The sequence below is a fragment of the Bubalus kerabau genome, chromosome 3 (genome assembly GCF_029407905.1).
Source record: "Bubalus kerabau isolate K-KA32 ecotype Philippines breed swamp buffalo chromosome 3, PCC_UOA_SB_1v2, whole genome shotgun sequence".
Lineage (NCBI taxonomy): Eukaryota > Metazoa > Chordata > Mammalia > Artiodactyla > Bovidae > Bubalus > Bubalus kerabau.
In genome coordinates this window covers 30,255,791-30,281,835 of record NC_073626.1, presented here as the reverse complement: position 1 = coordinate 30,281,835, position 26,045 = coordinate 30,255,791, and the positions used below count along the sequence as shown (strand labels likewise).

The window sequence follows — 26,045 nt, the reverse complement described above, 5'->3', positions numbered from 1 at the left end:
GAAATACACAGATTTCCCTCCACTCTGTAGACATTAATAACTATTTCTTTTGTTAGGTCCTAGAAGATTTGGGCTTCATGAGTATTCTATGAAATAAAAACCTAAAGTTCCTATAGTCCAACCCAAAATATAATGATTCTTCTTTCTCTGCTCTGATGAAAGATTATATCATCCAGACAATTCTAAAATACTCATTTCTACAAACTGAATCTACAAACAGGCCACAGTAAAAATCTGCATAGCTCTTCAATTTTGAGTGTTTGCAACTTTAACTATGAGTTTAGTGATTTTTAAATTACACAAAAGTGAAGAATTTGTATACATTATGTATTAGTGAGTACTAAACCCAAAAGATTGGGTTTGTTTCTTTATTAGTTGCAGTATTAAATGAAAGGGAAATGGTTTTCATTAACCAAAATTATCTATGTTAAGAAATAAAATAGAAAAATGTTTCCATTTTATGAAGAAATAAAATAGAAATAAAAATATTTAATAATATGTATGCCAACAACATCTCAATAGCAGCAATTTTCTTTCTTACCATGTGCCAAGAACTTTCCTAATGATATACTCATTTCTTCCTCACAACAGCCCTATGGGATAAGTTACTACCCATATTTCACATATTGAGGAAACTGAGCCAGAGAGAAGTTAACCTGCACATAGTCACCCAATTAGTAAGTTGTGTGGCCTGATGTGATGTCAAGGAGTCAAGTTTCTGAGATTACATACCATGTGGCACTAACTCTGAAGAAAAATATCAACTGACGGATCTGGACAGTTTAAAAAAAAAAAAAAACAGTTACTAAGGGACCATGCAGCATTGCTCAGTTGAAATTGGTATTTGTTGAGTGAATTAAACCTTAAGCACTAAGCCATTCATTGATGCAATGAATTAACTTCTCTCCTATTAATTTAGAATGATACTAATTAGGTATCATCTTTGGAATAAATTGAGAGAATGGTCCCTGCAATTACTTCCTGTGTTCTGGGACTCAGACAAAGAATCCTCATTGAGAAAGGTGGCAGGATCTTTTGAATTAGTCTATAGTTCCAGTTCATCTTCTTGATTGATATATGTCAAGCATCTTTTAGATACAAGTGACAAAAAACCCAAAGGAGATTATGCAAAGCAAGTAATTATTTGGTTCATATACCAGGCATGAATACAGTATTAAATGAATACACAGAATTAATTCACAGAATTAAATGAATACAACATCAAAGACTTGAAAGTCTGAAATGAGGAATTCAATTCAAAAGGAAGGTAAGTCTCTCCCACCATTTCTCATTTGCAGTTGCATCCATTTCTCTTTAAATATGCTTGTACAATTTATTGTGCTAAGTGTCCATGACAATCTGTTGATCAGGATAGACATTTACAGCTTAATACAGAGTTTCAGAATGCTCACATTTTTGCAGAATATACTCATACTTAATTTAATCTTTCTTTATATAATAAAACAACCATTTTTCCTTCTGGGGAAAAAAATCTAAGGAAGAAAAAGCAGATGGAAGAAGTTGGTTAGGTATATTCTGTTTGTCATAAAATCAGGTCACCTTCATGAGGCCAGTACTGCTCCTATTAATAATAATGCTTTTAATATAACTGCAGTACTTCCTTGTTGCCAGGTTCCAAAGAACATTACTTACACTGATAATTGCTTGCTAAAATTCACTGCAAAAGTATATATTTTCTGGACTTCTCTAGTGGTCCAATAGTTAAGAATCCATCTGCCAATGCAGGGGACACAGGCCTGATCCCTGGTCTGGGAGGATTCCACACACCACAGGGCAATTAAGCCTATGAGCCACAACTGCTGAGCCCACACACCCTAGAGCCTGAGCTCTGCAACAAGAGAAGCCATCACAATGAGAAACTCACACACTGCAACTTGAGAGGAGCCCCCACTTGCAACTAGAGAACGCCCACGTGCAGCAATGAAGATCTAGCACAGCCAAAAATAAATAAATAGAATAATTTATAAAAAAGAATATATTTTCCAACAAACCTATAAAAGTCTTTCACCTTAGCAAGTTTAATATGCAGAAGTTCATATTTGGGACTGTGGCGAACAGTAATCGGCTAAATGTTTTAGAACCTGAGAACCATTTGACATTAAATGATTCCAAAAGACCTAATCTGATTAGTACCTAAACAGATGTAATTCCTTGGATTTGAAGCTGAATAAAAAGAAGAAAATCAATGTTTGTCAAACCATCTATTTACAATTCTAAGGAGGGTATGAGCAAAAACAGCAACAACAAAAACAAATCAGAATAAAGCAGAACAGATATAAGTTTATGCTGCTAAAACAGCACTGTGCCATTAGAAATTAGGAAGAATCCTGGACCTGAAAAATAAGTTGCTTTGTCTCATCCAGACCACACCTTAATAGTGTTTACACACAGCTCCAAAAATTGCATATAATAGGTTTAGCATTAGTCGGTCCTCTGTGTTTGTTCCTTTTAATTCATATTAATGGAATCTAGGGGGAAAATTCAGCATTTTAAATTTTTGTAAACACATCATTCATAGAGGAACAGTTTAGGAAAATAATTAGGAATTACTTATGCTCATGAAAATAAAACACAATAGATTTTTCCAGATAACTAAGATTAAGAATCTAAAAAATTTTGGAGCATTCTTCTGGATTTTGTGATCTTTATGACAATGCAGTCTATTTAAAAACAATAATTTCTGTTCTGTCTGCATCCTAATATTATCTATTCAAGTTTGTATGTAAACAAAAGAAACCTTTTTAAAAGGTCTGATCTAATCATTAATATTCAGATTGGAAAGTGTTTTTTCAGATGTCTGTATTTATCTGGCAAAGCTTCCATGGAGGTTTAAGCATTTCTAGAACAGAAGAATAGGGGGAGAGACTAGTATTTCTATAATAATCTCTAAAACAGAAGAACTTTTTGGATTTATTACAGTGCTGCAACTTAAAAAAATACATAAAAGGCAATATATAAGAAAATATCAGAATAACTGGAGGCTGAGCATTTTGTAGACATTCAACAAAGGAATACTTTTTTCTATTCTTATTTAGTGTGGTGGAAAGTATACAAGATTTTCTTGTGTTGAAATTATTAGAATATGAGTTCTAATTAGAATTAGAATATGATTCCTGGTTGAAGCAAATATCCACATGAATTATAATCACCCAAATTCTGAGGTCATTCATTTTCAAATAACTTAAGAATAATTGTATTCACCTACAATTAATTCTAGAATTCTTATGTGCCCACTTTATACTCAGGGGTAAAACATGCACTGATGGAAACAATGTTAATGCTACTATTTCTGCCTGGAGAAATTTCAGGGTACTTGAGTTGAGCTTAGAGAAATCTCATTAAAATTCTGACCTGCCTTGATCTTGATTAGCTTAAAACATTTTAAAAGATCATTATATATATGATGGCATGTCTGATTAGAAAATCAAGAAGACAGGCATTTGTCAAATTGTCAAAAGCCGAATTTCTCTCTAGATTTTCAGTTCCTTTACTGCTGTGAGGGCTTTGGTTAAGCACAGCAGCTGTAAAGTGCCATGCATCTTACCCATCTAAATCTTAGTTGTCTCTGAAAAATAACTTTGAAACTATCACAATAAGCTTCGAGATTCATGTGGTCAAGTATTTATCTCCTGTTAAGAACTGAATTGTGACCTACCAGAATAGGCTGAAATTCTAATCTCCAGTACCTGTGAATGTGACCTTATTTTGAAAAAAAAATCTTTGCTGATGACAAAGTTAATGTGAGTTCCTTACGGTGAGCCTCATCCAACATGACTGTGTCCTGAGAAACAGAGGAAATTTGGACCCAGACGGAGAATGTGAAGAAGAAAAGCAAAAATTGGAGCGATAGAGCTATTAATAAAAGCCGAAGCCCAAGGCTGCCTGCAAACCACCATTGCCAATTTGTAGGAAATACAGTAAATCTCTTCCCCAGTGGCTCCTGCAATGCAGAGACACGGGTTCAGTCTCTGGCTCAGGAAGATCTCCTGGAGATGGGCATGGCAACCCACTCCAGTATTCTTGCTGGGAAAATCCCATGGACAGAGGAGTCTGGTGGGCTATGGTCCATGGGGTTGCAAAGAGTCAGACACGACTAAAGCAACTGAGCACGTACAATAAACATAAGAACAGGGTACAGTGCACCACAACCGTGTGATCAAAAACATAGAGACTATAGGAAACTCTAAAGGCTCAGCTTTTCAACAGATAAATAACAAGAAAAAGAACAGGGATGGAGGGAAAGCCTGCACATTGACTTAAAAGACATATCAAATCCCCAAATGTGCAAACCAAACCACAATGTCCAGGGATAGGGATTTTTGTGAGAAAACTTTCAAGAAACAAATGGAACTAATTCCTATATAGATAGGCATTGTAATTACCTTGGGAGAATAAAAGGAAAGATATGATTAAGGTGGGGCATGAATTCCTACTGAGGTGGCTGGTAGATGTATATTTCTTGACCTAGGTGGTAATTATAAAAATTTATTTTAAAATAGGTGATACACCAAGGGAGGGTGTGGAGGGAGAGAGATGGACTGGGAATTTGGGATTGGTAGAGGTAAACTGTTACATTTAACTGGATAAACAACAAGATCCTACTGAACAGCACAGAGAACTATAGCTAATCTCCTGGCATAAACTGTAATGGAAAAGAATATTTCAAAAAGAAGGTATATATGTATAAAACTGAGTCACTTTGCTGAACAACAGAGACTGGCACAACATTTTAAATCAACTATATATTTTAATTTAAAAAATAGACATTACATTTTTGGTGTGTGGTCTTCTAGATCTGTTTTATTTTACAATAACAAATTTTTAAATACAATTTAATTCGTAATACTCTTTAACATTTTGGTAAATAACATAAAATTTATAGAAACCATGGGCTATTTCATGGTCCCGCCCAACTCTGAAGTTTAGAGAAGTGAAGTAACACATGAGAAGATACATGCAGGGTCATATAGATGCATAAGAATGGATACAGTCCTCATTTCCACTTCTCATTTCATTGCTTCCCCTCCTACCCTACACTCTTCCCACGATCCCCTTCCCTGCTTGAGTAGGGCAGTCTTTTCTTCTGGCTAAAATGTGAAAACTAAAGTTTAGGAAGTAGCCACACACTGAGGCTGTCACCTGCCACTGATCACAATGGTGTACTGGGAAACCTAAGGAGTATTCTAAGAGTTCTAAAGTCCAGCTCCATTTCACAGACCAATAGAAAATCAACAGCTGTTTTAACCTATGTAATCCCTGAAGCAGGACCACGCTATTTGGGTACCATGGCAACGCTCCTAAGAAAGCTGTTTCCACAGGTCAGAAGGGGAAAGAAAACATTTAAAGTCATTATTAGGGAAAACATGAGCGTGAAATCCAGGAATGTTAGCAAAAGGTAGATAGTTTCAGTTTAGCAGCAGTAAAACTTTTATTCGTTACTAAGGTTTTGGTAAAAGAAGAATACCAACCCCCTACTTCATTTAATTATTCAACTAATTATTTGAATTAGTACTTATATTTTCCATATTAACATACAGATGCTTAATTTGCATTCACCTTTTCTGAATACCTGCCGTGTAGATCATCAACTTTCCTATACCTACTCTGTTTGAATATCAAGGACAGAACATGATGATGCTAGGCAAATAATTATAGAAAACAATAAACACAAAAATAGCAAAAAGAACAAAACCTGGGAAAGAAGGAGAGTCTGATTTCTAGTACCTCTCTAAGAATGGACACCAATGGAATATGGGCATGGGATGCAACAGTCTTTTCTTGTTGGAGTCATTTCATCCTGGGGAGTCAGTAAACTCTACAAAAGAGTTTCACGGCCCACTCCCCCCAGAGTTCCTCTGGCTGCAGATGTTAGAGGCTCTAAAGACAAGTGGCCATATATTTGTAGATCACATACAGTCACCCCTGGGAATCTTTAGTGGATTAACTCTAGAACCCTTTACAGATACCAAAATCCAAGGATGTTCAATTCACTTTTATCAAAGATGTAGTATTTGCATATAACCTACCCACATCCTCCTATATACTTTAAATCATCTCTAGATTACTCATAGTACCTAATACAATGCAAATGCTGTATAAACAGTTATAAATACAACATAAATACCATGTAAGTAGTTGCTTACAGCAGCACATTTAACTTTTGCTTTCTGGAATATTCTTCAAATATTTTCAATCCATATTTGGTTGAATCTGCAGATTTGGAACCCATGGATACAGAGGGTTGACTGAATTTAAGAGAACCATAAGAGGTATAAACAGCAACTTTCTCCTTCTTCGAAGAAATATTCTGAAGAAACTAGAACATGAAACAGACCCAGAAGTGTGACCATCTAATTCAGTAACTACAATTGAAAGGTTATTTTCTCATTTAAAAAAAGTGGCAGGTTGATCTATAATAGTTCTTAATTTTGAGGGGATCGAGGATAACTAAGAATCTACTGGAAACTAGGGGTTCTTCTGCCCAGGAAATAGTATGTCTTCACATATATACCATTTACATATGATTTGTCTGTAATTTCAGGGAATTCCTGGAATCGGCTTGTCTTCCTTCTCTTACAATTTTTTATTCTGCCATTCATGATCAGTGATGGTATTTCCAGGTAATTCATGATAACAAAAGATATATTCACTGACAATACAGATTAAATAGGATTGAGAGCCACTCAATTTGCAATATTTAGCTAGAACAAAAGCAATTAGATCCTAAAAAATTGACCTGTATATTCTACTTCTCTTTCCCACCGTGTTCAAAGATTCACCATTTCAATGGTAACCAGAAACAGCAGTACAAAGTATGTGGGAAATTTTGAAGACAATGCAAAATGAAAAAGCAAACAAAACAGAATGTAATCTGAATACAATTACTGAATAGATTAATGCCATGTTTTCCTTGCAAAGTAATGAGATTTGATGTTTACTTATTTGGATAATCCAGCACTACAGACACAAACCCACCAGGCAGTATGAAAGCAAATGTCACGGTTGAAGGTCAGAAAGAAAAATAGATTATATTACCCAAAGTCAAGTATCTATTTTTTTTTAATAAACAGCAACAGCTGTTCTTGATGTTTTGGGCGATAAAATAAATATACAGGGAGATAGATCCCTTACTAACTCTGACAATAAAAGAATGTAAAAAGACATAAAAATGCAAATGCAAATCATCTGTCTAAGGGAAAGATAGCTTAATGTATAGACAAAATCCCAGTGTCAGTCGGTTATATTTTATAGAAGACATATATGGCAACAATCTAAATTAATGATTCTTGTTACAAAAATAACCTTAAAGGAGGACTGAGAAAGAAGATATGTTAGTGATTAAATGTAAATTATCACATGTGAAACGAATCACCAGTCCAGGTTCGATGAATGATACAGGGTGCTCAGGGCTGGTGCACTGGGATGACCCAGAAGGATGGGATGGGGAGGGAGGTGGGAGGGGGGTTCAGGATGGGGAACACATGTACACCCATGGAGGATCCATGTCAATGTATGGCAAAACCACTACAATATTGTAAAGTAAATAAATAAATAAAACTAAAAAAAAGAAAAAATACTCAAAAAAAAAAAAAAAAAAAAAGACTCAGGATGTAATACAAGAATCTCTGAAGAAAGGCAATGAATGAAAATGATGTTAAGCCCTTCATCACTCATTCTAAAAATTTTCTTGGTAATGAGTAAAAATCAGGAAACCTGTTTATGAGCTCAAATTCTGCAAGCCAGGCAGAAGTACCTTTAAATGTATCTTTAAAACACTCAGAATAGATATGTAAACACTGATAGCTTAACATTATCAATGAATATTTGCAGAACAAAGGGAGGGAGGGAAAATGAAGGAGAATTCAGTTTAGTAAAAGATTATTAAAAGCTACCTTGTTTTCATCCCTGCACTAAGCAGGGTATCAAAGTTTGTTCACCACGATCTCCATGCTTAGTGTAGCATTGGGCTTTAGGGTGTCCCCAATAATTCAGTGAATGAATGTACAACTCAAAGAGCGGCAGAAGTGAAGACCTGTGTCCTGTGCTCTAAGGAGCTCACAGGCGTAGGAACAATTGACTCCAATACGTGGATGGCTTCATTTACACAGAGTCATTCCCATCATTGGCATCTTCCAATCCTGTGTGCTTATTTGGGAGAATCACAACCCTGAGCAGTTCAATTTTGGCTTTTTTGGTTTTACATAAATTATAATTTTTCTACTCAACTCTCTTATACTGACACATACGATCACTAGTGAAAATATGTATTGTTAAATGGTCTTGCTTTACAGACCTTATATAATAAATGGCATGTGATCCTTAGCAGCTGTCTACTCAGGTATCTGGAGACATTCCATATTCCAGGCAGAAGCAGCACCCATCTCAGTTACTTGAAATATTTTGAGCTATGACTAGTATTCTGAAAATGGTTTTTTTGCTGTACATTCAATAAATGTACAGGAATAGGGATGCCCTGCTAGTCCCTTGTCCCCTGTCCAGAAGCAGGACCATCTATGTGATTCTGATACCTACCTTCCCACACTAAAAATCTCTGGCTTAGATAATGTCTAAAGTCCCCTTCCATGAAACCTGGGTTAAAAAAGCTAAAACTTAGTTTAACTTGCTTTTGATAATAACAGAGTTGCAAAGTTCCCCAACACGGCAGACTTCCTAAATTAATAAAATTTCATAGAGAGAAAAAAAATCTTTATGTTATATCCAAAACACCTGCAAGAACATTTAGGAAATGCTCTCTTCTAGGAAAAGTGAAAGTTGCTCAGTCGTGTCCGACTCTTTGTGACACCATGTACTATACACTCCGTGGAATTCTCCAGGCCAGAAAACTGGAATGGGTAGCCTTTCCCTTCTCCAGGGGATCTTCAAGACCCAGGAATCGAACCAGGGTCTCCTGCATTGAAGGTGGATTCTTATTCACAGCTGATCATGATTAGCTTTAGAGCCCACACGTGCGTCCATGCGTGCTAAGTCACTTCAGTTGTGTCCAACTCCTTGCGACCCTATTGACTGCACCCTAAATGCTGTTGTGGGTGGCCTGCATCTCTTACATCTACCTACATTGGCAGGCAGGTTTTTTAACCACTAGCTCCACCTGGGAAGCCCGTAAGGGGATGCAAACATCTCTAAAGGAATCACTAGTAACAGATTAGAGTGAGAATAGAATTTAAAGCTCTAACTCCTTGTTCAGTTCAGTTCAGTTGCTCAGTCGTGTATGACTCTTTGCGACCCCATGAATTGCAGCACGTGAGGCCTCCCTGTCCATCACCAATTCCTGAAGGTCACTCAAACTCATGTCCATCGAGTCAGTGATGCCATCCAGCCATCTCATCCTCTGTCGTCCCCTTCTCCTCCTGCCTCCAATCCCTCCCAGCATCAGAGTCTTTTCCAATGAGTCAACTCTTCGCATGAGGTGGCCAAAGTACTGGAGTTTCAGCTTTAGCATCATTCCTTCCAAAGAAATCCCAGGGCTGATCTCCTTCAGAATGGACTGGTTGGATCTCCTTGCAGTCCAAGGGACTCTCAAGAGTCTTCTCCAACACCACAGTTCAAAAGCATCAATTCTTCAGCGCTTAGCCTTCACAGTCCAACTCTCACATCCATACATGACCACTGGAAAAACCATAGCCTTGACTAGATGGACCTTTGTTGGCAAAGTAATGTCTCTGCTTTTCAATATGCTGTCTAGGTTGGTCATAACTTTCCTTCCAAGGAGTAAGTGTCTTTTAATTTCATGGCTGCAGTCACCATCTACAGTGATTTTGGAGCCCAGAAAAATAAAGTCTGACACTGTTTCCACTGTTTCCCCATCTATTTCCCATGAAGTGATGGGACCGGATGCCATGATCTTCGTTTTCTGAATGTGGAGCTTTAAGCCAACTTTTTCACTCTCCACTTTCACTTCATCAAGAGGCTTTTTAGTTCCTCTTCACTTTCTGCCATAAGGGTGGTGTCATCTGCATATCTGAGGTTATTGATATTTCTCCCAGCAATCTTGATTCCAGCTTGTGCTTCTTCCAGCCCAGCGTTTCTCATGATGTACTCTGCATAGAAGTTAAATAAGCAGGGTGACAATATACAGCCTTGATGTACTCCTTTTCCTATTTGGAACCAGTCTGTTGTTCCATGTCCAGTTCTAACTGTTGCTTCCTGACCAGCATACAGGTTTCTCAGAGGCAGGTCAGGTGGTCTGGTATTCCCTTGTTACCGCTCAGCTATAATGACTTTCTGGCTGTCAACTATAATTATTATTATTGTTATTATTATTCTTTCTTTTTGCTGATATAGATCAAAGAGTATATAAAGTGGTGGAAATGTTATATTTGACAAAATGTTACTAATGTTCTTGAATGTTACGTTCAGTATTCACAAGTTCGAAATTCTATGTATTCTGTCAGGTAAAAGAAACACATATGTGTTATTCATATGAAACCAGTTGGCAGTGCCATAATAACAATGATGAAATTGAATTCTTCTGCTTCAGAGGTGGTTTGGGGAGCTTTTGCAAAACTGGTGTTCTTCTGAATGGGTTCAGGAAGCCTCCAGGGGTGGTCCCCCAGGTAGTCACAGCCTCCGATTGCATCCGTGGCATTTGTCATTTTCCTTTTTCTGATCCTGATGTTGGCTTTGAAGGAACCTGACCAAGAAGTTGCCATCCCTCCATCGTTCTCACAGCTCCTTTCTCTCTGTGATTCAAGATGAGCCTAGCAACTCCTCCATCCTACAGTTTAATTTATTTATTTCTTGAAGGCAAAGCAAATATCATCAACCTCTATTTGCAAAGGTGGCTGAGAGATCAGTGTTGTCTAGATCACTTAGCTATTACAAAAATACTAAACATGTGGCTCTTTTAGCCTTTCTTGAAGAACCCTCTCCTGAAAACCCAGGAATGAATCATGGAGAGCTTGGCTGGCAAGTAAATCGAGTCACACAGGATACTCTATAGTCAACATCAGTCCTTCTCTTGGCTAATGACCTATAGTCCCAGGACAAGCTTGTGGACTAAACCATAGGCTAATGGCATAAACCAAGCGTATGGTTTCCACTTTGGTACAGAAGAATTTCTTTCCAGAATTTCCTCAGGAAATAATTGACTAGGGGATCTAAAGGGGAGCCTGGCATGCTGCAGTCCATGGGCTGGCAAAGAGTAGACACAGCTGAACGACTGAACAATGATAACTCTGATAGTTATGCAGACAACTCTAGGCATGCCCACACTTAAAGAGAGTGTAGAATGATCCTTTACCTTGATAGAATTCAATATATTTGTTTAAATCTATTTGCCTCTTTTATGTACAGCAAAATGGAAATAACACTTAAATGAGCACATCATCTAGCACTGCTGTACGTCTTTAGATTTATGTTCACAATCCTACCTGCATCAACCAGCAGAGCCTAGAAAGAGGAAAAATGGAGCTCTGGTCCCATGCCAAATACAAATCTTCCACACATAAAAACCAGAAAGAATTGTAAAACTTAATGCAAAGAAAAGTCTGTTTTCTGAGGAAAAAAGCTCTCTCTTCATTTCTAGCGGAAACTAACGTGAATAGAATTCATTCTGCGTGCTTGCTAAGTTGCTTCAGTCGTGTCCGATTCTTTGTGACCCCGTCGACTGTAGCCCGCCAGGCTCCTCCGTCCGTGTAATTCTCCAGGCAAGAATACTGGAGGGTTGCCATTCCCTTCTCCAGGGGATCTTCACAACCCAGGGATCAAACCTGAGTCTCCTGGATTGCGGGCAGATTCTTTACTCTCTGAAATACCAAGGAAGCCCTAAAGACTCAGAAGTGAGATGAGAACCCATGTTTCCACCCGGTTTCAAACCGGGGACCTTTCATGTGTTAGGTGAATGTGATAACCACTACACTATCTTCAAACCTTTGGATAACCAATGCATCAGTTTACCTGACAGTCCCGGACTTGCATAAAATGGAGTGAGATTGAAACACAGGACAGATATTGTTCTCTTGCTAGACAACTTAAGCATCAGAAAACATTGATGATGTTGCAGTGTGTGGTGGCAACCTGCAATTGGTTTATTTCTGTAGCAAACTGATGCTTGACATGTCAGATCTATTACTGGAGATCCCTAAATAAAACAAATCGCAAAGTCCTGTAAGTACAGTCTGACAAGAGGGAAGACAAAACACAGTTTTAAGCTTATGATGCTCTGCTTTGAAATATTCATTCCTGTATAAAAATTTGATTTCATCTACCACTTAGACAGAGTAAAGTTTCTAGGAATCAGGATGTTTTCCAACAATGTATAGTATTGGAGATCTTTCCTCTTTCCTTCCTCCGATCTAATTTTCCTAGGTTTTCACATTTTACCCTCCCTCCATGTCATCTTTCCTTTCTTCTTTTCCATTTTTTTTCTGTCTTGTTCCAGAACAAACACAGAAAAAATTATGCACAAGATGACCAGATTGCATAATTGAAATGGCTCAGAAAGAGAAAGAAGGGAAAATAGATTAGGGTCTGGCCCTGGGTAAGAAGAAGTAAACATACCCACTGAATGTAGCTATAAAACCTGGAGAGAAGGTTTGGAGCAGCAGCGTGAGGACTCCAGAAAGTGAATATGGCAGGTGGCTGGGGGAGGAGAGCAGAATTCTATTTTTTTTTTAATTTTATTTTTAAACTTTACTTAATTGTATTAGTTTTGCCAAATATCAAAATGAATCCGCCACAGGTATACATGTGTTCCCCATCCTGAACCCTCCTCCCTCCTCCCTCCCCATTCCATCCCTCTGGGTCGTCCCAGTGCACCAACCCCAAGCATCCAGTATCGTGCATCGAACCTGGACTGGCAACTCGTTTCATACATGATATTTTACATGTTTCAATGCCATTCTCCCAAATCTTCCCACCCTCTCCCTCTCTCACAGAGTCCATTAGACTGTTCTATACATCAGTGTCTCTTTTGCTGTCTTGTACACAGGGTTATTGTTACAATCTTTCTAAATTCCATATATATGCATTAGTATACTGTATTGGTGTTTTTCTTTCTGGCTTACTTCACTCTGTATAATAGGCTCCAGTTTCATCCACCTCATTAGAACTGCTTCAAATGTATTCTTTTTAATGGCTGAGTAGTACTCCATTGTATATATGTACCACCGCTTTCTTATCCATTCATCTGCTGATGGACATCTAGGTTGCTTCCATGTCCTGGCTATTATAAACAGTGCTGCGATGAACATTGGGGTACATGTTCTTTCTGTAAGGTGTCTCTTTCCCTTCTGGTTTCCTCAGTGTGTATGCCCAGCAGTGGGATTGCTGGATCATAAGGCAGTTCTATTTTCAGTTTTTTAAGGAATCTCCACACTGTTCTCCATAGTGGCTGTACTAGTTTGCATTCCCACCAACAGTGTAAGAGGGTTCCCTTTTCTCCACACCCTCTCCAGCATTTATTACTTGTAGACTTTTGGATCGCAGCCATTCTGACTGGTATGAAATGGTACCTCATAGTGGTTTTGATTTGCATTTCTCTGATAATGAGTGATGTTGAGCATCTTTTCATGTGTTTGTTAGCCATCTGGATGTCTTCTTTGGAGAAATGTCTATTTAGTTCTTTGGCCCATTTTTTGATTGGGTCATTTATTTTTCTGGAGTTGAGCTGTAGGACTTGTATATTCTCGAGATTAGTTGTTTGTCAGTTGCTTCATTTGCTATTATCTTCTCCCATTCTGAAGGCTGTCTTTTCACCTTGCTAATAGTTTCCTTTGATGTGCAGAAGCTTTTAAGGTTAATTAGGTCCCATTTGTTTATTTTGCTTTTATTTCCAATATTCTGGGAGGTGGGTCATAGAGGATCCTGCTGTGATGTATGTCAGAGAGTGTTTTGCCTATGTTCTCCTCTAGGAGTTTTATAGTTTCTGGTCTTACGTTTAGATCTTTAATCCATTTTGAGTTTATTTTTGTGTATGGTGTTAGAAAGTGTTCTAGTTTCATTCTTATACAAGTGGTTGACCAGATTTCCCAGAACCACTTGTTAAAGAGATTGTCTTTAATCCATTGTATATTCTTGCCTCCTTTGTCAAAGATAAGGTGTCCATATGTGCGTGGATTTATCTCTGGGCTTTCTATTTTGTTCCATTGATCTATATTTCTGTCTTTGTGCCAGTACCATACTGTCTTGAGAACTGTGGCTTTGTAGTAGAGCCTGAAGTCAGGTAGGTTGATTCCTCCAGTTCCATTCTTCTTTCTCAAGATCGCTTTGGCTATTCGAGGTTTTTTGTATTTCCATACAAATTGTGAAATTATTTGTTCTAGCTCTGTGAAGAATGCTGTTGGTAGCTTGATAGGGATTGCATTGAATCTATAGATTGCTTGGGGTAGTATACTCATTTTCACTATATTGATTCTTCCAATCCATGAACATGGTATATTTCTCCATCTGTTAGTGTCCTCTTTGATTTCTTTCACCAGTGTTTTATAGTTTTCTATATAGAGGTCTTTAGTTTCTTTAGGTAGATATACTCCTAAGTATTTTATTCTTTCCATTGCAATGGTGAATGGAATTGTTTCCTTAATTTCTCTTTCTGTTTTCTCACTATTAGTGTATAGGAATGCAAGGGATTTCTGTGTGTTGATTTTATATCCTGCAACTTTACTATAGTCATTGATTAGTTCTAGTAATTTTCTGGTGGAGTCTTTAGGGTTTTCTATGTAGAGGATCATGTCATCTGCAAACAGTGAGAGCTTTACTTCTTCTTTTCCAATTTGGATTCCTTTTCTTTCTTTTTCTGCTCTGATTGCTGTGGCCAAAACTTCCAAAACTATGTTGAATAGTAATGGTGAAAATGGGCACCCTTGTCTTGTTCCTGACTTTAGAGGAAATGCTTTCAATTTTTCACCATTGAGGATAATGTTTACTGTGGGTTTGTCATATATAGCTTTTATTATGTTGAGGTATGTTCCTTCTGTTCCTGCTTTCTGGAGAGTTTTGATCATAAATGGATGTTGAATTTTGTCAAAGGCTTTCTCTGCATCTATTGAGATAATCATATGGTTTTTATTTTTCAATTTGTTAATGTGGTGTATTACATTGATTGATTTGCGGATATTGAAGAATCCTTGCATCCCTGGGATAAAGCCCACTTGGTCATGGTGTATGATCTTTTTAATGTGTTGTTGGATTCTGATTGCTAGAATTTTGTTAAGGATTTTTGCATCTATGTTCATTAGTGATATTTGCCTGTAGTTTTCTTTTTTTGTGGGATCTTTGTCAGGTTTTGGTATTAGGGTGATGGTGGCCTCATAGCATGAGTTTGGAAGTTTACCATTCTCTGCAATTTTCTGGAAGAGTTTCAGCAGGATAGGTGTTAGCTCTTCTCTAAATTTTTGGTAGAGTTCAGCTGTGAAACCGTCTGGACCTGGGCTTTTGTTTGCTGGAAGATTTTTGATTACAGTTTCAATTTCCGTGCTTGTGATGGGTCTGTTAAGATTTTCTATTTCTTCCTGATGGAGTTTTGGAAAGTTGTACTTTTCTAAGAATTTGTCCATTTCTTCCACATTGTCCATTTTATTGGCATATAATTGTTGATAGTACTCTCTTATGATCCTTTGTATTTCTGTGTTGTCTGATGTGATCTCTCCATTTTCATTTCTAATTTTATTGATTTGATTTTTCTCCCTTTGTTTCTTGATGAGTCTGGCTAATGGTTTGTCAATTTTAGTTATCCTTTCAAAAAACCAGCTTTTGGTTTTGTTGATTTTTGCTATGATCTCTTTTGTTTCTTTTGCATTTATTTCTGCTCTAAGTTTTAAGATTTCTTTCCTTCTACTAACCCTGGGGTTCTTCATTTCTTCCTTTTCTAGTTGCTTTAGGTGTAGAGTTAGGTTATTTATTTGACTTTTTTCTTGTTTCTTGAGGTGTGCCTGTATTGCTATGAACTTTCCCCTTAGGACTGCTTTTACCGTGTCCCACAGGTTTGGGGTTGTTGTGTTTTCATTTTCATTCGTTTCTATGCAAATTTTGATTTCTTTTTTGATTTCTTCTGTGATTTGTTGGTTATTCAGCAGCGTGTTGTTCAGCCTCCATATGTTGGAATTTTTAATAGTTTTTCTCTTGTAATTGAGATCTAATCTTACTGCATTGTGGTCAGAAAAGATGCTTGGAATGATTTCTATTTTTTTGAATTTACCAAGGCTAGCTTTATGGCCCAGGATGTGATCTATCCTGGAGAAGGTTCCATGTGCACTTGAGAAAAAGGTGAAATTCATTGTTTTGGGATGAAATGTCCTATAGATATCAATTAGGTCTCACTGGTCTATTGTATCGTTTAAAGTTTGTGTTTCCTTGTTAATTTTCTGTTTAGTTGATCTATCCATAGGTGTGAGTGGGGTATTAAAGTCTCCCATTATTATTGTGTTATTGTTTATTTCTCCTTTCATACTTGTTAGCATTTGTCTTACATACTGCGGTGCTCCCGTGTTGGGTGCATATATATTTATAATTGTTATATCTTCTTCTTGGATTGATCCTTTGATCATTATGTAGTGACCTTCTTTGTCTCTTTTCACAGTCTTTGTTTTAAAGTCTATTTTATCTGATATGAGTATTGCTACTCCTGCTTTCTTTTGGTCCCTATTTGCACGGAAAATCTTTTTCCAGCCCTTCACTTTCAGTCTGTATGTGTCCCCTGTTTTGAGGTGGGTCTCTTGTAGACAACATATGTAGGGGTCTTGTTTTTGTATCCATTCAGCCAGTCTTTGTCTTTTGGTTGGGGCATTCAACCCATTTATGTTTAAGGTAATTACTGATAAGTATGATCCCGTTGCCATTTATTTTATTGTTTTGGGTTCGAATTTATACACCGTTTTTGTGTTTCCTGTCTAGAGAATATTCTTTAGTATTTGTTGGAGAGCTGGTTTGGTGGTGCAGAATTCTCTCAGCTTTTGCTTGTCTGAAAAGCTTTTGATTTCTCCTTCATACTTGAATGAGATCCTTGCTGGGTACAATAATCTGGGCTGTAGGTTATTTTCTTTCATCATTTTAAGTATGTCTTGCCATTCCCTCCTGGCTTGAAGAGTTTCTATTGAAAGATCAGCTGTTATCCTTATGGGTATTCCCTTGTGTGTTATTTATTGTTTTTCCCTTGCTGCTTTTAATATTTGTTCTTTGTGTTTGATCTTTGTTAATTTGATTAATATGTGTCTTGGGGTGTTTCACCTTGGGTTTATCCTGTTTGGGACTCTCTGGGTTTCTTGGACTTGGGTGATTATTTCCTTCCCCATTTTAGGGAAGTTTTCAACTATTATCTCCTCAAGTATTTTCTCATGGTCTTTCTTTTTGTCTTCTTCTTCTGGGACCCCTATGATTCGAATGTTGTAGCGTTTAATATTGTCCTGGAGGTCTCTGAGATTGTCCTCATTTCTTTTAATTCGTTTTTCTTTTATCCTCTCTGATTCATTTATTTCTACCATTCTATCTTCTAATTCACTAATCCTATTTTCTGCCTCTGTTATTCTACTATTTGTTGCCTCCAGAGTGTTTTTAATTTCACTTATTGCATTATTCATTATATATTGACTCTTTTTTATTTCTTCTAAGTCCTTGTTAAACCTTTCTTGCATCTTCTCAATCCTTGTCTCCAGGCTATTTATCTGTGATTCCATTTTAATTTCAAGATTTTGGATCAATTTCACTATCATTATTCAGAATTCTTTATCAGGTAGATTCCCTATCTCTTCCTCTTTTGTTTGGTTTGGTGGGCATTTATCCTGTTCCTTTACCTGCTGGGTATTCCTCTGTCTCTTCATCTTGTTTAAATTGCTGAGTTTGGGGTGTCCTTTCTGTATTCTGGCAGTTTGTGGAGTTCTCTTTATTGTGGCGTTTCCTCACTGTGTGTGGGTTTGTACAGGTGGCTTGTCACGGTTTCCTGGTTAGGGAAACTTGTGTCGATGTTCTGGTGGATGGAGCTGTATTTCTTCTCTCTGGAGTGTAATGAAATATCCAGTAATGAGTTATGAGATGTCTATGGTTTTGGGGTGACTTTGGGCAGCCTGTATCTTGAAGCTCAGGGCCGTGTTCCTTTGTTGCTGGAGAATTTGCTTGGTATGTCTTGCCCTGGAACTTGTTGGCCCTTGTGTGGTGCTTGGTTTCAGTGTCGGTATGGAGGCGTTTGATGAGCTCCTGTCAATTAATGTTCCTTGGAGTCAGGAGTTCCCTGGAGTCAGGGTTTGGACTTAAGCCTCCTACTTCCAGTTATCGGTCTTATTTTTACAGTAGTTTCAAAACTTCTCCTTCTATACAGCACCATTGATAAAACATCTACGTTAAAGATGAAACGTTTCTCTACTGTGAGGGTCACTCAGAGAGGTTCACAGCGTTACATGGAGAAGAGAAGAGGGAGGAGGGAGTTAGAGGTGACCCAAATGAGATGAGGTGGAGAGAGTGGGCTAGCCAGTAGTCACTTCCTTATGTGCACTCCACAACTGGACCGCTCAGAGATGTTCACGGAGTTATACAGAGAAGAGAAGAAGGAGGCAGGAGACAGAGGTGGCCAGAAGGATAAAAGGGGGAAATGAAAAGGAGGGAGACAGATCCAGCCAGTAATCAGTTCCCTAAGTGTTCTCCACCGTCTGGAACACACAGAAATTCACAGAGTTGGGTAGAGTAGAGAGGGGTTAGGGAGGAGATACAGGCGACCTGGTGGAGAAAACAGAGAGTCCAAAGGAAGAGAGAGCAGTCAAGCCAGTAATCTCGTTCCCTAGTGAAAAATGGGTCCTGAAGACTGGGTTCTTAAAGGTACAAAATTGGTAACAAATACATAAAAACAAAAATTAAAAATCTAGAGTAGAGTTTGGAATTTCAAAAATGCGATGTTATTGAAAAGAAGAAGGAAAAGAAAGAGAGAAAAAATGAACAAAGAAAAACAAACAAGGTTGCGAAAATTATAAAGAAACTACAGGTACAAAACTGATAACTAATACCAAAAAGCAAAAATTAAAAATCTAGAGTAGAGTTTGGAATTTCAAAAATACAATGTTAAACAGAAGAAGAAGAAGAAGAAAAATAAAGAGAGAAAACAAACAAACCAACAAAAACAATGTCACAAAAATTATAAAGAAAATACAGGTACAAAATTGATATCAAATACCAAAAAGCATAAATTAAAAATCTTGAGTAGAGTTTGGTATTGCAGATATATGATGTTATATAAAAGAAGAAGAGAAAGAAACAGAGGGGGAAAAAAAGAAAAAGAAAGAAAAAAAAAGTCACAGAAATTATAAAAAAAAAAAAAACTATATGTACAAAATTGATAACATATACCAAAAGGCTAAAATTAAAAATCTAGAGTAGAGTTTGGAATTTCAAAAATACGATGTTAAAGAAAAGAAGAAGGAAAAGAAAGAGAGAAAAAAACGAACAAAGAAAAACAAACAAGGTTGCGAAAATTATAAAGAAACTACAGGTACAAAATTGATAACTAATACCAAAAAGCAAAAGTTAAAAATCTAGAGTAGAGTTTGGAATTTCAAAAATACAATGTTAAAAAAAAGAAGAAGAAAAATAAAGAGAGAAAACAAACAAACTAACAAAAACAATGTCGCACAAATTATAAAGAAAATACAGGTACAAAATTGATATCAATACCAAAAAGCATAAATTAAAAATCTTGAGTAGAGTTTGGAATTGCAGATATACGATGTTATACAAAAGAAGAAGAGAAAGAAACAGAGGAAAAAAAAGTCACAGAAATTATGAAAAAAACTATAGGTACAAAATTGATAACATATACCAAAAGGCTAAAATTAAAAATCTAGAGTAGAGTTTGGAATTTCAAAAATACAATGTTAAAGAAAAGAAGAAAAAGAAAAAATAAAAACAAAACACGGTCAAAAAATTATAAAATATATATATGAAGTTTGCTGAAGAAGAAAAAAAAAATAGGGTCTTTTTTTTTTTTGCAAAGTAATAGTTATAAAAGTGAAAATTAAAGGACAATAGAGGACTTAAAATTTTTTAAAAAAAAATTAAAAAAAAAGAAAGAAAGATTGATCGTAAAAATAGTAAAAATATATCTAGGTCTTTCTCTAGTTTTGTTGTGAGTATTGTGGGTTCAGTTCATTTTTGGCTAGTTCCTTGGTCTGACTTATATTTCTCAAGATCTATAGGCCCCTTCCTATGTAGTCCGTAGTAACCACAGGATTTTAATCTATGACCTGTAGCTTCCAAGGTGTTTCCCTCTGTTATAGCTGCTTCTGTTTGCTGGTCTCTTCAGTGTCTGGTTCCCGCCCTGACACAAAGGGGACGGTGGAGGACCCTATTTTTTTTTATTTTATTTAGGCTCACTTGTTCAGCCGCGCTGTGGGGAGGGAGGGAGGGATGCGGCAAACAGATAACACTGGCATGCGCTCGCAGTGCCTCAGCCACACTGGGTCTGCCCCCGCTCACGGCGCGTGTAGCCTCCCTGCCCACACTGCTCGGGCTCTAGGTTGTTCCGCCGGGAACAATCAGAGGCCGGCCCTGGGCTGAGCTCCCAGGTCCAAGCTGCTCAGGTTCAGGCACTCAGGTAGTCCTCAGAAGCGCACACTCAGTTGGGCCTGCGTTTTGTGCTCTTCCCAGATCCGAGCAGCTCAGGTGATGTGTTTGGCGGGCGCCAATGCTGCGACTTATCGCCTCCCCGCCACTCGGTTATCTGGGTGTAAAACCGGCGCACCTTCTCAGGCAGATGTTGACCGTCCAGACCCCCAAGAAGTTTTAGTTAGCAAAGAAGCCTGCTTACAGTTTTATAGATAGTGTCTCTCTTGGGCTGCGATTGCCCCCTTACGGCTCTGGCTGCCTGTCACCAGAGGGGGAAGGTCTGCAACCGGCTATCTCTGTTCAGTCCTTTGTTCTGTGCGCGGGCCTGGCGGTGTCTTAGGTTAGGGCTGGCTTTTCGCGTGGTAGATATCCCACAGTCTGGTTTGCTAGCCCAAATTATTTCACTCAGATAGTGCTCAGGACATTCGGGCCGATTCTTACTCTAAGGGACACAGCCCGCGCCGCACTTCCCTGCCCAGCCCCCACTTGCCAATGCCGTGTGCAGGCGTCTGCGCTGCTTCTCCGCTGGGGGAGTTACCGTAGGGCTCACAGTCTGCGATTTTTAATTGTTTATTTATTTTTTTACTCCCTTTTATGTTGCCCTCTGTGCTTCCAAAGCTTGGCACACATTCGGCAGTGAGAAGGTTTCCTGGTGTTTGGAAACTTCTCTCTTTTTAAGACTCCCTTCCTGGGACAGAACTCCATCCCTCCCTCTTTTGTCTCTTTTTTTGTCTTTTATATTTTTTCCCTACCTCCTTTCGAGGAGTTGGGTTGCTTTTCTGGGTGCCTGATGTCCTCTGCCGGCATTCAGATGTTGTTTTGTGGAATTTACTCGACGTTTAAATGCCCTTTTGATGAATTTGTGGGGGAGAAAGTGTTCTCCCCGTCCTACTCCTCTGCCATCTTGGCTCCTCCCGAGCAGAATTCTAAATAGCACTGGGCCAGTGGTGTGTTATCATTTTTGTATTTGTTTTTTTCTTTTCCCTCCAGTAACCTGAAGCTTCCACTCAACACATGCTAAAACCTAAAAGTAAGCACCGGTGTCCATAGAGAGCTCAAAGAGCAGCAGTTTAGTTCTGGCTTTAGGGTGGGAACGGGCCCTTTAACATGCAGAAAGTGGGAAAATGTCTCCTGGGTTTCTCTTATTTGCATTCTCTAGTGCCCCAGCTCCCAAGCAAACTTTTGGCAGCAGCAAGAGTGAGAGCAACAGCAGCAAGAACTCATAGGAGCCCAGAACACTGAAAGAGGCAGATCTCTGATCAGACTCACTGTGGTCCCAGGAGGATGAGGAAAAACCATCCTGCATTGCTCCTCTTTCCGACGAATGCTTACTTCCGTCACCTCCACCCTCACCCAAGGAAAAGGCATTTGACATGGACAAGTTCTGAGTTAGTCAAACACAGCAGCCTTGCAAATGGTCTTCCAGGGACTCACAAGAAAGATCAAATAATAATTCTCTGAAATCAAGGCTTTGAACAAGTTGGGAGTTGAGTTCTACCCCCCTGCAGTGCTTCCAGGCTGCTAGTTTTCACCATAGTTGTTGCCAATTAGTTTTTGAGGCTCCTATTAAAACTGAAAGCAAGAGATGGAACTTGAGGTACTGAAAGCACAACCGATGCTCACTGGTTTTATCCTGCTGCCTCCATTTTTCTTGATTAAATACTCTCTAGATTGCTGCAAGACTTTAGTTAACTTCTAAAGTTCTAATAAAAATCGACTCTGATCATTTTTTGCAAGATTTATTTTGTTGCTTTTATGGAGGAACTTTTAGATGTCCTTACCCTTTCAGAGACATTACTTTGCTGACAAAAGTCCATCTAGTCAAGGCTATGGTTTATCCAGTAGTCATGTATGGATATGAGAGTTGGACCTTAAAGAAGGCTGAACACTAAAACTGATGTTTTTAAACCGTGGTGTTGGAGAAGACTCTTGAGAGTCCCTTGGACTGCAAGGAGATCCAAACAACCCATCCTAAAGGAAATCAACCCTGAATATTCATTGGAAGGATTGATGCTGAAGCTGAAACTCCAATTCTTTGGCCATCTGATGCAAAGAGCTGACTCATTGGAAAATATCCTGATGATGGCAAAGATTGAAGGCAGGAGAAGGGGATGACAGAGGATGACATGGTTGGATGGCATCACTGACTCGATGAACATGGGTTTGAGCAAACTTCGGGAGTTGGTGATGGACAGGGAAGCCTGGCATGCTGTAGTCCACAGGGTTGCAAAGAATTCTACATGACTGAGCAATTGAACAACAGCAACTCTTTCATGGTCACTTCAGTTCAGTTCAGTTCAGTTGCTCAGTCATGTCCGACTCTTCACAACCCCATAAACTGCAGCACACCAGGCCTCCCTGTCCATCACCAACTCCCAGAGTCCATCCAAACCCATGTCCATCGAGTCAGTGATACCATCTAGCCATCTCATCCTCTGTCATCCCCTTCTCCTCCTGCCCTCAATCTTTCCCAGCATCAGGGTCTTTTCCAATGAGTCAGCTCTTTGCATCAGGAGGCCAAAGTATTAGAGTTTCAGCCTCAACATCAGTTCTTCCAATGAATATTCAGGGTTGATTTCCTTTAGGGTGGACTGGTTGAATCTCCTTGCAGTCCAAGGGACTCTCAAGAGTCTTCTCCAACACCACAGTTCAAAAGCATCAATTCTTTGGCGCTCAGCTTTCTTCACAGTCCAACTCTCACATCCATACATGACCACTGGAAAAACCATAGCCTTGACTAGACGGACCTTTGTTGGCAAACTGATGTCTCTGCTTTTTAATATGCTCTCTAGGTTGGTCGTAATTTTCCTTCCAAGGAGTAAGCATCTTTTTATTTCATTGCTTCAATCGCCATCTGCAGTGATTTTTGGAGCCCAGAAAAATAAAGTCACCCACTGTTTCCACTGTTTTCCGATCTATCTGCCATGAAGTGATGGGACAGGATGCCGTGATCTTAGTTTTCTGAATGTTGAGCTTTAAGCCAACTTTTTCACTCTCCTCTTTCATCTTCATCAAGAGGCTCTTTAGTTCTTCTTCACTTTCTGTCATAAGGGTGGTGTCATCTGCATATCTGAAGTTATTGATATTTCTCCCAGCAATCTTGATTCCATCTTGTGCTTCCTCCAGCTCAGCATTTCTCATGATGTTCTCTGCATATAAGTTAAATAAGCAGGGTGACAATATACAGCCTTGACGTACTCCTTTTCCTATTTGGAACCAGTCTGTTGTTCCATGTCCAGTTCTAACTGTTGCTTCCTGACCTGAATACAGGTTTCTCAAGAGGCAGGTCAGGTAGTCTGGTATTCCCATCTCTTGAAGAATTTTCCACAGTTTGTTGTGATCCACACAAGGATCACAAGGCTTTGTCAAAGGCTTTGGCATAGTCAATAAAGCAGAAATAGATGTTTTTATGGAACTCTCTTTCTTTTTCAATGATCCAGCAGATGTTGGCAATTTGATCTCTGGTTCCTCTGCCTTTTCGAAAACCAGCTTGAACATCAGGAAGTTCACGGTTCACGTATTGCTGAAGCCTGGCTTGGTGAATTTTGAGCATTACTTTACTAGCATGTGAGATGAGTGCAATTGTGCGGTATTTTGAGCATTCTTTGGCATTGCCTCTCTTTGGGATTGGAATGAAAACTGACCTTTTCCAGTCCTGTGGCCACTGCTGAGTTTTCCAAATTTGCTGGCATATTGAGTGTAGCACTTTCACAGTGTCATCTTTCAGGATTTGAAATAGCTCAACTGGAATTCCATTACCTCCACTAGCTTTGTTCGTAGTGATGCTTCCTAAGGCCCACTTGACTTCGCATTCCAGGATGTCTGGCTCTAGGTCAGGGATCACACCATCGTGATTATCTGGGTCGTGAAGATCTTTTTTGTACAGTTCTTCTGTGTATTCTTGCCACCTCTTTTTAATATCTTCTGCTTCTGTTAGGTCCATACCATTTCTGTCCTTTATTGAGCCCATCTTTGCATGAAACGTTCCCTTGGTATCTCTAATTTTCTTGAAGAGATATCTAGTGTTTCCCATTCTATTGTTTTCCTCTATTTGTTTGCATTGATTGCTGGGGAAGGCTTTCTTGTCTCTCCTTACTATTCATAGTCACTAACATCACATATATAAAGATTTATATCTTCCACAGAATTTAATATTTTTGCTATAACTTAGGTCTTCTTTCTCCCACGCCACCTCCTCTTTTTCTTCCCTAATTTCCATTTCTTCAATTGAAATCTCTTCTACCGGCTTAAAAGCTACACATGATTTTGTCTTTCTTCCAGAGTATACCCCTAACTTACCAAAGATCCACATAGGACTTTTTTCTGCTCTTTTTCTGAAGTCTTATTTTCTAATTTTTTTTTTTTTTTCCTTGCAGCTTACAGGATCTTAGTTCCCCGATCAGGGATTAAACCTGTGCCCTGGGCAGTGAATGCATGGAGCCCTAACCACTGGACCTCCAGGAAGTTTCTTTCTGAAATTTTAAATGTTCATTTCTTTCTCACAAAGATGGCAAATTAATACAACTGTATTAAACTACTTTTGTCAGGGAACTAGAGCGTGATTGGCCTAAGCTGCTTCCATGTTCTTCTTCTCACCTGGTGAAACCTGGTCCTCATCACCTAATGAGTGCATTACCTGTGGATCTTCTTGAGTGCTAGCCTCTGCTAACCTCTCTGATGCTATTTTCCACAGCTCTCTTTTTATTTTTCTCACTCAAGGCATCGGATCACATTTGCTTTCCAATTTGATGGCCAAATAATCTAGCTCTTTGCTTCTCCACAGCCTGTAGTCTATTCTCTCTGCTTGAATGTTTTTCTTCTTCCCACTTCTACCTTATCAACTGATTCTATGGGCTTATTCAACACTGAAATCTGATAGTAGTCCTCAGATGGAAAACATTTCCCTACTCATTACACTTAGAAAGTAGTACCATTGAAACCATACAATGTTCCTGCAGATGAGACCCAATTCTCTGGTTTGCTTGGTTATATTCTATACCAAATAGCCTATTTCATGGTTACCTGACTTTGGGGATTATTGTCATCAGCTCCACATTTTAATTAAACTTTTTTTTTTAATGAAAATCATCTCTTTCATTTGCTCTGTTACCAAGATCAATGTCCAGTCATAGACTACATCTGATGTATTAGCCTCCTGCAGTTGAAATAAGCATTTTAAGACCTTTCTCCTTAGAATTCTATGAAAAACTGAGGTATATATCTGTTAGGTTACTCCTCAATTTTAAATCCCCTAGCTTCTTTTCCTCTATTTCTTTTCTAAAACTTGATTCTGGAACTAGAAAAACAAAATGCAATTACCTGATATATTTCTTCTCGTGGTGAATTCACACAATAATTAACCTGGACAGGAGATATATAGCGACATCTAGAGAATATAACTCTTTCTATCAGGGGAAATATAAATCCTTCATTATTTAAAGTTGTCTCTCTATTTTCTTAGCAGCCTGAAAACATTAATTTTA

General features: G+C 38.4%; 1 long non-coding RNA gene across 2 annotated transcripts; it reads left to right on the top strand.

Annotated features, from left to right (window-relative positions):
- Positions 1-1,096: 1,096 nt before the first annotated feature.
- LOC129647584 (uncharacterized) lies at positions 1,097-25,192 on the top strand. 2 transcript variants are annotated; one of them, XR_008712360.1, is made up of 3 exons: positions 1,097-1,267; positions 6,238-6,396; positions 24,939-25,192. It is a non-coding gene; the product is annotated as an uncharacterized LOC129647584 (long non-coding RNA). The 2 variants fall into 2 exon arrangements; XR_008712361.1 differs by lacking the exon at positions 24,939-25,192 and adding an exon at positions 21,722-21,889.
- The last annotated feature ends 853 nt before the right edge of the window (positions 25,193-26,045 follow it).